We start from the raw sequence: 12,614 nt of genomic DNA on the forward strand, positions 1-12,614 counted from the left end.
CACTGAAAAACATCATGGATTTTATTTTTGCCAACTTATCAGTTTGATATGGGGATAGTTATTGTGAGCTTTTAATGGCATGTGTGTGTGTGTGTGGAAATGTGTGTGAATAACACAATATTAAAGTATTTCACTTTATTTTTTTTTAAAGCTGCACATCTTTATGACACCTCACTTTTAAATCTGTGCCACTGCTTGACCAAGGAATCACCAGGGCTAAGCATACAATCTTTCCTGACCAGTTTCTCTAAGGCCTCTGTTGCGAGGGAAGAGGGTGTTCTTTATATTCAGTGCTCTGTTTTATTTTGCATAATTCTCTTCTATCTACCTATGAATTCATATGCAATTGGCCTGAACAATGTTTCATTTATAATCAATACAAGCCCATGGATTACTTTTTGTAATACTTTTACTTCATTATTATTTTTCACTTTTAGTATGAAATACCGGTCAAAGGTTTGATCTAGCACCAATAAATCCTTGAACTGGCCATCTTATGAATAACTCAAAAACATTACAAGCATTCCAAATATATGAAGTAATCAAGTGGTGTACCTGCAAACATTCTGAGCTTGTCTGAGCTATTTATTTTTCATAATATAGTCATTTCTACACGTCGTTCTATTTTTTCCTTTGTATCGGGTATTTGTTGGAAAGCTTTTGTCAAGGGAATGTTTCTGAGAGACTCAACATTTCTGCAGGTGCAGTCTGACAGACATATCAAGACAGACTTGATCTTCAAGCACAGAAAGGGACAGTGGTGTATCAATCTTTAATAAGTAGTAAGAAATGCCAGTACTATAAAATGTTCAGATAAAATCCATCCCACTGAGATTGATAAAAACCGATCCCTCGTCCCCCATGCATCTTTGAAACAAATGAAATGTGCATCTTAAGAGATGCACATCTTTTTTGAGAAAACCGTATTTAATGGCAGCAGTACATTGACAATACAGTACATGTGCATACCATGGAAGTGATCTACTTTTCATGTTACTGATGGCTCTAATTTTGTATTTAGAGATGTGGACAGGGTTGAATGTCACTTACATAAATCTGAAATCGTTGATACTAACTATGTCTCAGATTGCAGTATTACTGTCCAAAAAACATGCACAAAAAAGGTTTCAACACTATATGTGCAGATTGGTTACAATTTGTTTTTTGATAGTCCCAGAACGTCCTATTGGAATTACTCAGTAGTAAACTCCGTTAAAGCACCTTCAGATTTTGAGAGAAATTGTCATCTCTTTATTCTAACACACCACACCCTGCCCTCCTCCATTCGTTATTTGATGTAGTGTCTGTGTGTGTTTATTGGTTGGTGTCGTAAAAAAAAAAAAAGTGATATGCCAAGGAACACCGTGCAGTGGCTGGGATTAGTATAATCTACAGGTCACTGTGTAGGTCGCTAGTAAATTATGTCACCCACCTGCTATCAATTTAAAGGATTTCTCACATCACTGCAGGATTATAATCTGATCGAGTTGCTGTCCAGGGTGCTGAATCTTAATTTTAACGGTTTATCTGACCTTCCCACCTATTTTAATACAATTATAACATTTCTTAATTCTGAAATTACTTTTTTTTTTAAACCACTGGTACGTTTGAATGTGACGTGTACATATTTTTTTGTATTCTCATTTTTGAGAGATGGACGAGTTCTTTGGTAACAACCTCGATAGTATTATGAGATTTTCAGTGATTATTTTCTCAAACCCAACACATCATTAAGAAGGTAAGAAAGAGCAAGCAAACTGCGTGTCTTTCTCTACTCAATATGGTAAGTAAAACATGATATTCCTTTCTTTAGTAAATGCTGAAACAAATACTTTTTGAATCTTAATGCTTAAATGTATTCACAAATGTTAACAATGTGTGCTGTATAGGATACCTTGGCATTTCAACGACTATGCAAGGGATATTTTGCAATAAATTATCTCACAGCTATGAGGGAAAAATAAGTGACAGCGATTATTTAAGATGTTAGATAGTACAGCATTTTTGCAAGTTGAATTTAAACAAACAAAAAAAATATTACAAAATACATTAAAAACCGCCTATATCAAAATATTATTTGGGATATGAACAGTAGCGTATACTGCTAAACATTTAGTACAGAAAATTATCACATAATTCCAGTAAATATGGTGCTAAATTTGTTTTAAGCACAGTTCATTGTAGTTAAGCCGCTCGCATCAGTGCATTGGTAGTTAATAAGGCATGTGTAATTCTTCTTCTTCTTCTTCTTCTTCTTCTTCTTCTTCTTCTTCTTCTTATTATTCTTATTATTATTATTATTATTATTATTATAATAATAATAATAATAATAATAATAATAATAATAATAATAATAATAATCCCTTACTTGTAGTATATGTATCTTGATGAACATGCCAAGCCCGAGATTTTGAAGACCGTGCTTACCTCATCTATTATTTCCGATTACAATTGAGCATGGTATGGACAGGCTCATTATGAAATTTCCAAATTAAAAAAATAAGAAAGAAAAAGAAGGTAACAGGACACCAAGGCCAGGTTGTTTCCAGGTAAATACCAGCGTTAGAATGTAAGGAGTTTTAAAACTCTATCCTGATGCTCTCTGCATTGGTTACCGTCCAGCTCCTTTAGTTTTCAGCATACCTGCTCTTTAAATGAGAACACTACTGGAGTCCCCCCATTCACCCGTTCCATGGCTCACACACAATAATGTGCATTTTAACATCGATTCATTTAGCCTGCAATAACCAGTTTTCTTCTTTTGCCAGGGACTTGGTACAACCGGAGTATGAAGAACAGTGAATTGTGAATACATACACTCTTTTATACTGCTGGGCTGCGATGATACATCAGCTTTGTCCATTTCATAGCTTTGCAGTGAGATGGATGAAGAGCAGCCCGCGATGGAGTAAGTCTAAGCACCAGATATTTCCAGTCCCGTCATTAAACTTGCTGCTATGCTGGTCTCTATTCGCGGTTCTGTCGCTTCCTTATTCAGTTCATGCGGCAGTTTATAAAGTGGGGGTGGTGGGAGCTTGGATGTGTGATCCCCTCTTTTCTAAAGCACACCTGAGAGAGGCGGCTCAGTTAGCTGTTGATCGCATCAACAAAGATGCTTCATTAGACCAAGGGGACACCTTTGACTATGTTATACTCGACGAAGACTGCCAAACATCCAAGGCCTTAATGGGATTCCTTGGGTACCACAGACAGGCATCTGGGTTCGTCGGTCCCACCAATCCTGGGTACTGTGACGCCACTGCCCTTTTGGGTAAAAACTGGAACAAGGCTGTTTTCTCTTGGGCCTGTATTAATACTGGGCTGGATAATGTTAGGAGCTACCCAACATTCGCAAGGACTTTGCTCTCGCCGGCAAGCGTCTCCTCAGCGTCATGAAACACTTCCAGTGGGCGCACATTGGCATTGTCTCATCTGAGGAGGATATTTGGGTGGACACGGCTGGCAAAGTGGCCATTGCTCTTCGGAACCGTGGGCTCCCTGTCAGCATCATCATCTCCATTGGTCGAGATGCTCCAAGCATCAAGGAAGCACTGTGAAAAGTGAATACAAGTGCACATTGTATTATTCAATGTATGATAAAACTGCTACCAGTGGTTTAATATCACAGCTCAAGACATATTTTATTGGCCTTAAGTTTAGACAAAGAATGTTTATTTGGTGCTTTAGTTCCAGAAAAATATCCAACTGGTGGTAGCATCTGTCCTAAGACAGAATGACTGCAAGATGAGCTGCTAAACTGTCAGCCGGAGTAACTGCTTCAAGTCTTGATGAGCGGAGCAGCCTTTTGTCATTCTCTTCTCGCGTCAGGGTTAAAGCAATCTTAAAAGATTATAACTCTGAGCAAATATGATTGATGGAGTCATGGTTTTTACTCTTAATGCCTTTGGTAACCTCCAGCGAATCCTTATTGATTAGACTGTGTTTGGATCTTGGCTATGATATTCGGCATTGTGCCCCCAACACAGTTCTCCTATGATGAGACACATTATACAAGTTAAGAAGGAAAAACTATTAAAGGTGTATAACTCCAAGTGTTTTATAGTTTATTCAAAATTTATTTTACATTCCTCAGAAGACATTGCCTTATACTAAATATGCCAGGGTATGTTCGTGGTTGGGGTTGTAAATAGTTTCTGTCTTATATAAGGGTTCTTCTAACTGATATTCTCATATTTCATGCTTGTAGGGATTTTAAATTGAGATGATGTGAAAACATTCTGAATTGTTTGTTTGCTGTAATTGTAACTTGTAATTCGTGCTACCTCTGCCTACTACGCACCTGGTCTTTTTATACCTTGCTCATGCTTGAGACTGCACCAGAGGTAAAATATACTGATGATATTAAACATGCCAAAGAGTGTGCCGAAGTAGTCATAAATAATAACTCACATCATGGCATATAAAACAATAAAAATATCATGCAAATTCAGGGGGTATAAATATTCTTTAAATTATTTCCTGAATAGACACAACATCCAGGACACCCTTATTAATGTTTACCATGATTAATACCCTTATAAAAGTTTCCCACAGTAAAAGCATAGAAAGTGTAATAAAGCATATTGAAAGCATGGTAAAGGATAGGTAAGCATTGTAAACTCCTGTAAGGTGTGGTAAAGCATATTAATAAACAAATAAATCCAAAGGTAAACCATGGAGAAAGCATGGTAAAACTGCAAAAGTACAATGCAAAAATATCATGGTAAATTTTGCACAGTAATTTTCATGGTTTACCATGGTTACTATTAATATACCTCCCTGGGCTTTTATAATACCTACCTTTGCATTACCATGCTTTCACTAAGCTTTATTCCCCGTTGCTCTTCCCAGGGCATGCTCAGTAACGCAGTGTGCTTGTTGTGTTTCCTGTGTTCAGTGGTGATCATGTGCATGCACTCGATGCTGAACTCCCAGCACAGGCACCTCACTGGCCTACTCTGTAGAGAGCTTCCTTGTTGATAAAATGATATTAACAAAAATGGGGTCCAATATTTCTAAAATGTACAGTACAATATCTCTATCTCTTCATCTGTCTATCTATCTGTCTGTCTGTGTGTCTGTCTGTCTCTGTTTATCTATTAGCTTGTGTTTCATATATGTATGAATTGGTTTACTCGACAGGTCTCCCCCTTATTTGGAACCATATACAATGCTATCTACTTCCTTGCTCATGCCCTGAATAGCAACAGAAGGAACGGAGGCTGGGTGTCAGGCATCCACACAGCACAGTCCTCCCGGAACATGGAGTTCCCCGGCTTCAACCACAAGATCAAGACGAACTGCAGCGGGGCTGGTTTCGTGGACTATGTCATCCTGGACACGGATTAGGAGGTCCCGGGAGATCTACTGCACACACACGGTTGACATGGAAACTGATATGGTGCGTTTCCTGGCCCGGAGCAATCATTTCCCCTGGGGTGTGTCACCAAAGTCAGATTCGAGATGCTGGTTCACTCATGGAAAGATTTGTACCGGAGGCAAAGGCATACTACAGATATCATATTATTAGATATTATTTACAGGTAAAGGCATACTACAGATATCGTATTATTAGATATTATTTACAAGTAAAGGCATACTACAGATAACATATTATTAGATATTATTTACAGGTAAAGGCATACTACAGATATCGTATTATTAGGTATTATTTACAGGGCTCTTCATTTTTTTAAGTATTTATTTGGGAGGAGCACACATAACACTGTAATAAACACAAAGCTTTGGGAATATCTGTTTTGTGCGGTTCCCTGTTTCCCTGTTCATTGTCAGGCTTTGACCCTTACAGGTGTATCCATGTAAGCAATAGGAAAGTGAATGAGTTGGATGGAAATATGTTATACATTTAAAATGTAACCCTTGAGTAATAATTCCATTATATATTTATATTTTTACGTAAAATCTAAAAATAAGTTGCAAGTGTTACAAATACAGAACTGTTTCAATCTTCTTCGGTGTCTCTCACACAATTTTCCAATAAGGAGTGGGGTGGGGTTCCTACATGTCTTTCTGGTTCACTGCAAGCCTGACGAAGGGACGGGGTTTGACATGATTGACAGTTTTTTACAAAATTCTAAATGGCACAATAACTACCGTAATTTTTACACTATAACCAGCACCCCTTGTAAAACACTCACACCATGTATTGTACACATTCGTTTACCTTCCTTTTTTCTTGGCATCTGCAAGAAAAACAAGTTATTATTCAAGTAGTTTTTGACTTATGATACATATGTAAACTTCACTTAAGTATACTGCACACCTGGTCTATAACCTTTGTCTAGCGCACTTCTGTGCTTCTGAAAAATGTAAAAGGCTGTGCGTTATACTAAACAAAGCCAATCCCAGCCATGTGATCTAATAGCTCGATTGAAGCCTCGAATGCGATGTCATTCTGTATGCGCACATTTGTTGTTATGATCATTATATTGTTTTGTTGCATTTTTCCTTTTCTTTGTTTGTTTTAGGTGTTGATCCCTTTTTTGCTCTAATGGTTTAGTATGTAGTCCCGCTCTTAGTTGATATTTGTTTGATGCAAATTTCTGAAATTGTGACTGACTAAAGGCTGGTTCAAATTGGGCATACGTCTCAGACGGACGCTATGAATGGACGCAGGCTGTAGTTTACATCGAACGATCTTCACCCTGCGTTAGTTCATTCTGATTGGTTTAAAAAAGACAACACTCTTCTGGAGGTTGGGGGAGTCGTGCACACAGCCGCATTGAACTATACACTGTATAGCCATAGCACCTTGTTTTTTATAAACAGCTGATCCAAAAAAATTTAAAAAAAAATCCTGTGTGATTGACAGCAAATGCCTCCATTCAGTTTCATGGTAAAATCATTGACATTTGCTCAGACTTTGTTGAGCTGACCCGTTCAATTTAACCATCCCGCTTTCAGTAAACTCTGTACATAGGCTGCTTCACACTTTGCATATGATTCATACGAACGCTACGCACACATCACCTTGCTTTCAAATCGTAGACGCTGAGTTGGTAGATTATATAAAGGTATATTATAAAAGCGCCACACTTACACGTGACCTTCTGAATATCAAAACTTTTTACAAACCAGTGAAACACTTTATGGAAATGACAAATTCTTTAAAAAAGACAATTATCTATTCAGGGATACCAAGATATTTAGTGGGCAAGTAGTCTAAGTGAGGTTATCTGGCAGAATCACAGTTTTACCGCTTTCCTAGATAAAGTAGAATACTATACTCATGAGATGGCTTGCTCATTAAAATTATTTTCATATTTTTAAAGAGGCGATGATTATCTATTCTGGGTTACCAAGATATTTAGCAAGTAAGGGGTCTTAGTGAGTGAAAATGGGCAATTAAATCGCTCTGTAAATCATTTGTTGTTTCCATAAGTTGTGTAGGTACTATATATAAAAATAATAAATAAAACTCCACTGAATTTCTACCTGTGTGTTATTTGCATATGACAGCTTTACATATAAAAATCAACAGAACCCCAACAATTGAACTACTGATCTTTTTACTTTGAAAATGTAAACACAATCGTCCTTAGATATCAGAATAAGCCAGTCTGACGAATTCAACTGACGATTCCAACATAACATGGACATTGTGATTTTGGGGGGGGGGGGGGGGGGGGGGGGGGGGGGGGGGGGGGGGGGGGGGGGGGGGGGGGGGGGGGGGGGGGGGGGGCTTGTTTTCCATACTTTGGGCTTTTCCACTTTTATTTTAGTTTAAGAATATTAACAAGGGAAAGAAGACAAACATCATTGACTCGATGCTGCGAATGATGGAGCAGTACTCTAGCTACCTGGAGGACCTGATACGAGAGCGGAAAGAGGAGCTGGAGATAGAGAAGCAGAAGACAGAGAAGTTGCTGACACAGATGCTACATCCATGAGTAAGAGTCTGGTCAAAGTCTGCTTCCTTCATAGATTATTCAGCATTTTATTGTTTTTTGTTTTTGTCTAAGTTGAGATAAACTATTGATTTCTGTTCCAGGTCTGTGGCAGAGGCCCTGAAGATGGGCTGCACTGTAGAACCAGAGTATTTCGAAGAGATCACCTTGTATGTCAGCGACATCGACGGGTTCAACACAATATCAGCGATGAGCGAGCCCATTGAGGTGGTGGACCTTCTCAATGACCTCTACACAATATTTGATGCTATAATAGAGAACCATGATGTTTATAAGGTGAGCTGCCCTTCCACTTACCTTTTCAGTAACGCTGTAATGGTTTAAATGAAAATAAAAATTCTAAACAAATTCCCCTGCTGTGACAGTCTAGTGGATGCAGCTCCAAGTTCTAATTCTTCAGCCACTCCAGTAACAATCAACTCGTCATCCAGGCTTCAGTTGAGTTCCTGTAGATCATGGGCAGCTTCGAGTGATCTTTGGGGAAACAACGAGGGCTCTTGCTCGTTCTGGTCATGTTTGCACAATAGAACACTGTAATGCGCTCCATAGCACGTTTGCCTCCTGCAAATTCTTTCCTCGGCAAACCAAGGCCTCTGCCCGGAAATCCCCGGCAAAGAGAGCAGTACGTCACCACTGAAGATGTCACACGACTGGATCTCACCCTGTTCCTTATGCTGAACCACATTGTGATGGGCTTTCCCATGCCTGAGCCAGCCATCTGAAGGGTAAAAAATGTTCTGTTTAAAAAACACTCTGTTCCCAACTCAGGTGGAGACTATAGGAGATGCCTACATGGTGGCATCCGGCCTGCCCAAGTGCAATGGGAATCGTCGCACAGCAGAGATTGACAACATGTCTCTGGACATCCTCAGCGCCGTGGGGACCTTCAAGATGAGACACATGCCAAACGTACTGGTCCGGATCTGAATTGGACTGCACTATGTAATACCTCACCCAGAAACATGCAGCATGTTGACTTTGCCCGTTATTAATTGTTAGTGAAAAAAAACGAACAGATGTTTAAACTAGTGATTCTTTATAGTGTTCCAATAATCAGGTTTCATTTTACGTAACCGTACAATATATATCAAGGTGTCTTTGGCAGTCTTGGCGCTGGGGATATAATATGTGTTTATATGTTGGTCCCTGGCTGCAGGAGTGGTAGGCCTCACTATGCCACGGTACTGCCTGTGTGGAGGCACGGTGAATACAGCCTCATGCATGGAGGCCATGGGGATGCGTGAGTAACTCTCTCAGGGGGTGTAGCTACCAGCTGTGGACTTCCATGTGTAGATATGTAGATCTCAAATTTTTAAAAAAAGATAGCCGGTACCACTCAAGCAGAAATCTCTGTACTATCTTACTGTGCGGTACACTTGGGAGGGATTAAGTTGATTTTGCACACAGATACCAAAGCTGTTCAATTAAAATGGGTATGACGCCAGAAAGCATCCACAAACATTCCTGCACTGTGAAAACTGCTTAGTATAAATGTATCAACTGCTTTCCAGTTTCCAGGTTTCCCATTTTTTCAGGGATAGAAACAGTACGTATGAATGTATATCGAACACAATGTTCGTGTCCACCTCCTTCTGTTTTACAGCCTACCGCATTCATGTTAGTAGCAGTACTGTTAAAATTCTAGTGGGCTTAAAAGAAAGATAAGGTAGAGCTAAGGGGAAGAATAGAACTGGAGGTATGTGTCACTCTCTGCGGTTTCTTTAGACAGCGTTCATTGGAAACACTCCAGCTCCATGACAAGTACATCTTCTAATAGGTGGAACCACACTTACAGGTCCGTTGCACGCATGGGTCTGAGTGATAATGCTATTCTTAATGTCTGAAAGATCCCTAACGTTTCACTATATGATTCCACGGGTTCCATCCTGAAACATCATAATCTGGATTTCTATTGCCATGATAATGATATTTCACTTGTACAGAGGTTACTCCCTGGAATCTTAATTGTGAAATCTAACTAGAATCATTCAGTGTGAATAAAATAACTAACTGAGCACAAGATTCCAGGTAGTGGCACACCAAATCACTATCACATGGTTTTCTATCATTGTGTTATGCATTACAGTGACACCTTGATTAACGACCACCTTGGTACAAAGGTCATCCTGCAATTAAGGATGTACACTCCTAATTTATTTCTATTGACTTTTATGTTAATAGATCTTAATTTTTAAGGTCATCCTTCCTTTGCGTTTTACGGCTACTGTGTGCAGTCTCAAACTATAAATTGGTGGTTGGTCTAAAAAGGTGTTTTTTAATAATGATTTGACTGTTTTTTATATGGCCAGTAGGGTGTCCTGTTTTCAAAGTCATAGGCTCTGTTGCACACATACTACCAGTCCTGTGGTTATCTTAAAGTGTTCCGCTTGAGCTTAGCCCAAAAATATAACCAGTATTTTGCAGGTATTTTGGTTGTGTTTGTGTTCTAAAGACAACGTTCATTTAAAAACAAAAAAAGTGCTCCATTCATTCTAAGAATTTGGCTTTCTTATATCGCATAAGTACTTTGTTTACTTTTTTCCATCAACTATATATATATATAAAAAAAAGTTCTGACTGTTAGCATTATAATGTGAAATCCAATATTTATATGCTCCACTTTACCATTCTCAATAAAACCATCTGTTTAAAATGGCATTAAGGATAGAGATTGACTTGGGACATTCTAAGGATTTGTTGCTGTTCAAATTGTCTATAATTTCTTGAACTTAGACAGCTGTGATTATCACTAATCTGGACCTACTTTACCTTTAAAGAGTAAGTAGCCGGATTCTGAAAAATATAGTTATACGTCCCCACGTGTTGCTACTTCTGTTTGAATAACGTAGCTGTCATTTTTCACTTCATTGTTAACATCCTGACAGCTTTTTGCACTTATAACTTTCAAGTCTGTTTCAAAACTCTTTTCATTGTCAAACTCAAAGTCCACTCTAGTGCACTGATAGTGTTAGTATTATTGCCTACATTGTCAAACAGGTAGCACAGCAACAGCGATCCATGATGTGGTACGCAACAGAAAAGCCAGAGCACTTGTTTTTTGTTTGTGTTTTTAAATCACTTTTCCTGCAGTGATTTAGAGGACAGATCTCAAACCCCAGTGCACTTTAGCAGCCATTTTGAAAAGAGCTTTGAAACAGACTTTAAAGTTGTAAGTGCAAAAAGCTGTCAGGATGTTAACAATGAAGTGAAAAATGACAGCTACGTTATTGAAACAGTTGAAGCAGCATGTGGAGACGTGTAAGGCTGTATTTGTCAGAACCCCACTACTTACTATCTAAGGTGCAGTGCAGGATACAGTTTTAAAAAATATTGTCAGAATTCTTACCGTTTAACACCAGACTAATATTTTATACATTTCAACTATTCAACTGTTAACACCCCTGATGTCGGTTTGTGTTGTTCTAAAGGGCAAAGGTGTGGAGGAGAGGCAGCACCAAAGCCTCCTCCACATACTGCCAAGGAACCTGAGAATCATCTTCCAGCCCAGTTCTCAATGCTTTCCGTTGGAATGCCTATTAGTAGAATATTATGGTGCTTCTTTAATATCATTTGCAGGCAAATGGCTCATGGCTTGCAGATGGAGGAAATAACTGCGTCCAAGCGACGGAAAGCACAAATGCAGCTTGCAGAGAAGAATAACTGAGATAATGTTATGCATGGAAAATGTATAACATTACGTGTTTGTGTCTGGTGATGTCATGGTTTTGTTGGTCCCCTTCCCTGCGTTTCTAGTTCGCGTTTGCCTTTGTAAGCATGGAAAGGAATTATTTTACCATTGCTGCGCTGCCAGTCACACAACTGCTGTGCATAAACATGATCCAGTTGTTCATATAAAAATGTGTAGGTATAGTGGGGAAATAACAAAACACATTTTTATTTGGAAAGTACAGTTAGCTCTCATTGACAGGAATTTCAAAGGACCCACAAAAATCAGCAATTCTTATTTTTAGGAGTCTACAGCAATTCCTTACAGTATATACACCAGCAACCGAACTGATTGTATGCGCTATTGTATGCCCCAAATCTATTAACCAAATAATCTGTTATTATTTCATACATATTGGTGCTCCGAGAATAATTTGAACTAAAAGGAAATGTGTGCAATCTATGTAAACTACAACAATAAAACAGACTACACACAGAATGTAATTAAGGAATATCTTTTAAATTATAAAACAAATAAAAAATGGTAATGAAAGCTAATTAAAGAATAGGAGGGAACAAGTTGCTTTTTAGGTGGCATAGGCACAAATATTTACACTTTTATGAATAACGATATTAGTAAGGTTCTACAGTATAGAATGAGGTAAATTCAGACTTTATGAATCCAGAATTGTATCCCAAAATCCCTAGGTTTTCTATAGATTTTTAAAAGCTTTTTTTTTTTCTTTTTCATTCATTAGATAAAGACGGTACAGAACAAGACAGCTGGCGTTGCACAACTTGAACGTATTCAGCGCTGGAGAGAGAATTTATTTTTGCATTTTGGAATCAATCTTTCAAGCTTTCGTTTCAATTAATCGAATCCCATTCAAGGTGTGCTGCTGGCTAAGCAGATGTGGCGATTGATATTCGGGAAGCAATTATCTATATTCTGCCGTTAAAATGTTGTTTAAATGTTCTGTGCATTGTACTTGCTGTGTAAACAAAATACTCCCTGCACGT

General features: G+C 38.4%; 1 pseudogene; it reads left to right on the forward strand.

Moving 5' to 3' along the window:
• The first annotated feature begins 2,886 nt into the window (after positions 1-2,886).
• Positions 2,887-11,592, forward strand: LOC121295898 (annotated as a pseudogene).
• Positions 11,593-12,614: the final 1,022 nt, after the last annotated feature.

The sequence above is a fragment of the Polyodon spathula genome, chromosome 20, assembly GCF_017654505.1.
Source record: "Polyodon spathula isolate WHYD16114869_AA chromosome 20, ASM1765450v1, whole genome shotgun sequence".
NCBI classification, from domain to species: domain Eukaryota; kingdom Metazoa; phylum Chordata; class Actinopteri; order Acipenseriformes; family Polyodontidae; genus Polyodon; species Polyodon spathula.